Source organism: Oncorhynchus keta, chromosome 20 (assembly GCF_023373465.1).
Source record: "Oncorhynchus keta strain PuntledgeMale-10-30-2019 chromosome 20, Oket_V2, whole genome shotgun sequence".
Lineage (NCBI taxonomy): Eukaryota > Metazoa > Chordata > Actinopteri > Salmoniformes > Salmonidae > Oncorhynchus > Oncorhynchus keta.
This window is the reverse complement of record NC_068440.1, coordinates 30,543,799-30,549,724: the sequence shown is the minus strand read 5'-3', so window position 1 is coordinate 30,549,724 and position 5,926 is coordinate 30,543,799. Positions and strand designations below refer to the sequence as shown.

The following is a 5,926-nucleotide window of genomic DNA, read 5'->3' as shown; positions in this document are numbered from 1 at the left end:
ATTGCAAAATTGAACTATCATCAATAACTCTTGATTAGCGGGCGATGTTATTTTATTACTGGAGTGAGAGATAGTTACAGACAAATAAGAATACTAATCCAAAAGTGATTAAATAAATGCAATAAGATAATTGAAAGCTATTACCTTGGTAAAGTTGGGTTGAAAGATTGAAATTCAGTAATCGGGGTCCAATAGTGAAGTATTTCAGAAGAGCCCGATGTTGCAGCCTATGTAGACGAAAAGCTTGTTCTGAAACTGTCTTCCATTGTCCGTGATCCTATTTAACGAAATGTCAATTTACAATATTTTTTCAAACGGAGAAGATTTGTCCACTCGATATAATAATAATAATAATAATAATAATAATAATAATAATAATAATAAAATCAATCGAGTGCGACAATTGCCATTGTTTAATGAACTGCAGTCATGAAGGCTACTTTTTATGGCTGGCGCGTGGTTAACGCTTTAGCTGTGATAATGCCTCGTCTGGAGCCGTTAACTCTGTGACAGTTCACCAACCGGTAGTCCAAGTGCATCTAACTGCCGCTTCCCGTTTCGCAGACGGTGCATGTGGCGGAGCTTCTCCTAGGATTGTCACTGCCCGGTAGGTTTCAGCACTCTGTTAAACACACTGCATGACGAGGTGCGAGCATCTCACTGTGCTCTGTCTTCTCACTGGCGCTCTGATCTGGGAACGAGTCTTGAAAAGGACAATCCAGGTAATAAACGTGTAACCCAATGGAAATGAAGATTCCCACCGGTTGATTATTGCTGTTGCTATCATCTTCCTCCTCGGTAGATCTGGTAGGCTATCTTATAAAACATTTAGATTGGCTATTGATTCCTTGAGAAAATGTTGAACTAATTATTAATATTTTTATTCTATACTGAACAAAAATATAAACGCAGCATGCAACAATTTCAACGATTTTATTGAGTTACAGTTCATATGAGGAAATCAGTGAAATTAAATTAATTAATTAGGCCCTAATGTATGGATTTCACATGACTGGGCAGGGGTGCAGCCATGGGTGGGAGTGGGAGGGCATAGGCCCACCCACTTTGGAGCCAATCCAACCCACTAGGGAGACAGGCCCGGACAATCTAAAACGACATTGGTGGCGGTTTATGGTAGAGAAATTGACATTCAATTATCTGGCATCCACTCTGGTGGACATTCCTGCATTTAGCATGCCAATTTCATGCTCCCTCGAAACTTGAGAGATCTGTGGCATTGTGTTGTGAGACAAAACTGCACATTTTAAAGTGGGCTTTTATTGTCCCCAGCATAAGGTACACCTGTGTAATGATCATGATGTTTAATCAGCTATTTGATATGCCACAACTGTCAGGTGGATGGATTATCTTGGCAAAGGAGAAATGCTAACTAACAGGGGTATAAACAAATTTGTGCACAAAAAAATGAAAGAAATACGTTTTTTGTCCATATGGAACATTTCTGGGATCTTTTATTTCACCTCATGAAACACCGGACCAACACTTTACATGTTGCGTTTATATATTTTTTTAGTATATAATTCTATGTTTTTTCAGTGAGGTGGTGCATTTGTGATTTTCAAGGCACAAGGCACAAGCAGCATTCTTAATTTAATGTTCTTCCTATCTATGGCAAAAGGCAAAAAGGAGGGGCTGCAGAAACAAACATAATCTTTATAGTCATCTTCAGGATTTTCTTTGTCCTGGGAATCATCATCATCATCACCATCCTTCTTCTTCTTCTTTTTCTTGTACAAAAAATCTAAATTTTCTTTCCCTTCATCTTCTTTTCTTCTTCTTCTTTTTCTTCACACAGAGGGGGCTATGGGGGTGTGAAGCTGCATATTTATGACTTATTTTTTACACTGAAATGCATGATTGTCTTGTCATCTCTAAGATGCATCTCTAAATCTCAAACAACAGCGATACTTTCAAAACGCTCAGACAGTTAATCCACTTGGGAGAATGGGGTGGGCAAACAATCTTTTCATGGATGTTTTTTCTTTCAACTTTGAAAATAACTTTGCCCTTTCTGCTGCATGTGAGGAGTGTTGGTTCACGTCTTTGAGAGATCATTAGATTAATGTTAACTAGCGCACATCATCTCCCAGTGATTATTTTAATACACACTGCTCATTAGTGATGCCACAATGTTCATTTAACACGGTAAAGAAAATCATGTTCTGGGATGCGCTTGAAATGGCAATCTGTTCCCTACATAGTGCCCTTCATTTGACCAGAGCCATGGAGGTATGTAGTGCACTATGTGTGTGCCAGTTTCTTCAAATACTTTGCAAATGCAACTTATTTCTATATGAAAACTGAACTGGTCTATTCATTCCTTTCCAGTAGATGCTCTTATACAGAGCAACCTACAGTAGTGAGTGCATACCCCCACAGATGACACAACCCACTCCTCCGGCGCAACACTTTGCCTTGGAGTTCCAGACCTTGGCCACTGGTGCGGGGTGGAATGACAGGGCCCTGATGGACCACTACCGGTGCAGCCTCCGGGAGGACGTCCGCAGAGAGCTAGCTTGTCGGGACACCACACTCACCCTCGACCAGCTCATAGACTTGTCGATCCGGCTGGACAACCTGCTAGCTGCCCACGGGCGTTCAGAAGGGATCCTGTCAGTACCACCTCCCAGCCCTCCTGCTCCAACTCCGATGTAGTTGGGAGGGGCTGCATCGAGGGGGACCGGAGGAGGAGGCTCCTCCTGCACCTACTGCTGGTGGAGAGGACACACACTTCAGACCGGTGCTGGAGGAGTCCATCTGGGAGTCGAGATGGCCGGCGGACCAATTATCGGCCACCCCAGGTGATTAAGCACCAAACTCACCCAGAGCTCCCTGTTGGTCACATGTTTTTATTAATTTTTCCCCTGCGTTTTTCCCCTCTCTCCAGCATAAGGCACTAGACGATTCAGGCGCAGCTGGGAGTTTTATGGATCGCGGACTCGCCCGTAGGTTGGGGATTCTGTTGGTGCCGATAGATCCACCCTTCCCCGTGCACTCCTTAGATAGCCGACCGTTAGGGTCAGGGCTGGTCAGGGAGGCCAAGGTTCCGCTGGACATGGTAATGCAGGGGGATCATAGGGAGCGGATCAGTTTCTTCCTTATCGATTCACCTGCGTTTCCAGTGGTGTTGGGGATTCCCTGGCTGGCTATTCACAATCCCCTCATTTCCTGGAGACAGGGGGCTCTTCATGGGTGGTTCAGGTAGGTGTATAGGGGTTTTCATCGGTGCCACGTCGGTGGAGAGTCCAGACCAGGTTTCCACTGTGCGCATATCCTCAGAATATGCCGATTTGGCTATCGCTTTATGTTAAAAAAAAGGCGACCAAATAACCACCCCATCGACGGGGGGATTGCGTGATAAACCTCCAGGAGAACGCTGCACTTCCCAGGAGTCACGTGTACCCATTGTCACAGGAGGAGACGTAGGTTATGTCACGGAATCTCTGAGACAGGGGTACATTCGGCCCTCCATGTCACCCGTCTCCTGGAGTTTCTTTCTTGTGAACAAAAAGGAGGGAGGACTGCGTCCATGCATTGATTATCGAGGTCTCAATTCGATCACAGTGGGGTTTAGTTATCCACTACCTCCCATCGCTACGGCGGTGGAATCATTCCACGGAACGCGTTTTTCACAAAACTGGACCTCAGGAGCGCGTATAATCTGGTGCGTATTCGGAATGGAGACAAGTAGAAAACCATGTTTAGTACCACATCGGGCCACTATGAGTACCTCGTCATGCCGTATGGGTTAAAGAATGCTCCAGCCGTCTTTCAATCCTTTGTAGATGAGATTCTCAGGGACCTGCACGGGCAGGGTGTGGTGGTGTACATTGATGACATCCTGATCTATTCCGCCACACGCGCCGCGGATGTCTCCCTGGTGCGTAAGGTACTTGGACGACTGCTGGAGCATGACCTATACGTCAAGGCTGAGAAATGTGTGTTCTCCAAACGAGCCGTTTCCTTCCTGGGTTATCGCATTTCCACGTCGGGGGTGGTGATGGAGTGTGACCGTGTTAACGCTGTGCGTAATTGGCCGACTCCGACCACGCTAAAGGAGGTGCAGCGGTTTTTAAGGTTTGCCAATTACTACTGGAGGTTTATCCTGGGTTTTGGCCAAGTGGCAGCTCCTATTACCTCACTGCTGAAGGGGGAGCCGGTGCGTTTACGGTGGTCGGCCGAGGTGGACGGAGCTTTCAACCGGTTGAAGGCGCTGTTTACTGACGCGCTCGTGTTGGCGCTTCCGGACCCCTAGTTAGCATTCATAGTCGAGGTAATAGTGGAGACTGAATCCTCGTCAAGCTAGGTGGGCCATGTTCTTTACCAATTTCAGATTAACGATCTCTTATAGACCAGGTTTCCTCAACACTAAGGCAGACGCGCTGTCCCGTCTCTATGACACTGAGGACCGGTCCATCGATCCTACTCCCTTCCGTCCAGCTTCTAGGCTGGTGGCACCGGTGGTATGGGAGGTGGACGCGGACATCGAGCGGGCGTTGCGGTAAGAACCTGCGCCTTCACAGTGTCCTTCCGGTCTCAGGTACGTGCCGCTTGGTGTCAGTGATCAATTGATTCAGTGGGCTCACACACTACCCTCTTCAGGTCATCCGGGGCTTGCGAGGACAGTGCGGGGTCTTAGGGGGAAATACTGGTGGCCCACCTTAGCCAATGATGTGAGGCTCTATGTCTCCTCCTGTTCGGTGTGCGCCCAGAGTAAGGCTCCTAGGCACCTGCCTAGAGGGAAACTACAGCCCCTCCCGGTTCCACAACGGCCCTGGTCTCATCTGTCGGTGGACTTTCTTACTGATCTTCCCCCGTCTCAGGGGAACACTACCATTCTGGTCGTTGTGGATCAGTTCTCTAAGTCCTGCCGTCTCCTTCCATTGCCTGGTCTCCCTACGGCCCTACAGACTGCGGAGGCTCAATTTACCCACGTCTTCCTGCGCTACGGGGTGCCGGAGGACATCGTATCTGATCGAGGTCCCCAGTTCACGTGCCGAGTTTGGAGGGCGTTTATGGAACATCTGGGGGTCTCGGTCAGCCTGACCTCTGGTTATCACCCCGAGAGTAATGGGCAGGTGGAGAGAGTGAACTAGGAAGTAGGTAGGTTTCTGCGGTCGTATTGCCAGGACCGAACAGGAGAATGGGTGAGGTACGTCCCATGGGCGGAGTTGACCCAGAACTCACTCCGTCTCTCCTCCACGAACATGTCGCCATTCCAATGCGTGCTGGGCTACCAGCCGGTCCTGGCTCCGTGGCATCAGAGTCAGAACGAATCTCCTGCGGTGGAGGACTGGTGCAGAGCTCTAGGGAGACCTGGAGGGCAGTCCAGGACACTCTCAAAGCAGGCCGGTGGACGGCAGAAGAAGAGTGCTGACTGCCACCGCAGTGAGGCCCCTGTGTTCGCATCGGGGGACAGGGTCTGGCTCTCGACCCGAAACCTGCCTCTCCGCCTGCCCTGCCGGAAGCTGGGGCCGCAGTGTGTGGGGCCCTTTAAACTCCTGAGGAGGATAAACGAGGTGTGTTATAGATTACAACTCCCCTCCTACTATCGCATTAACCCCTCGTTTCATATGTCTCTCCTCAGGCCGGTGGTAGCTGGTCCCCTACAAGAAGGTGAGGTGCCGGAGGTTGCTCCACCCCCTTTGGACATCGAGAGGTCCCCGACTTACACGGTACGAGCTATTCTGGACTCGAGACGCCGGGTGAGGGGCCTGCAGTACCTCGTGGACTGGGAGGGGTACGGTCTGAAGGAGAGGTGCTGGGTACCGGTGGGGTATATTTTGGATCCATCGCTACTAAGGGAGTTCCATCGCCTCCAACCGGATCGCCCTGCGCCTCGCCCTCCAGGTCGCCCTCGAGGCCGCGTGTCGGGGGGATACTGTCACGAATCCTGCCGAAGATG

The 5,926-nt window shown here is 49.3% G+C and overlaps 1 protein-coding gene across 1 annotated transcript in view; it reads right to left on the bottom strand.

Moving 5' to 3' along the window:
* The window catches only part of LOC118399000 (calcitonin gene-related peptide type 1 receptor-like), a 130,430-nt gene extending 129,778 nt beyond the window's left edge, over window positions 1–652 (bottom strand). Inside the window, exon 1 of the mRNA XM_052472613.1 lies at window positions 145–652. The gene's annotated coding sequence lies outside the window, so the exon portion shown is untranslated. The remainder of the gene's footprint in view (window positions 1–144) is intronic.
* Window positions 653–5,926: the final 5,274 nt, after the last annotated feature.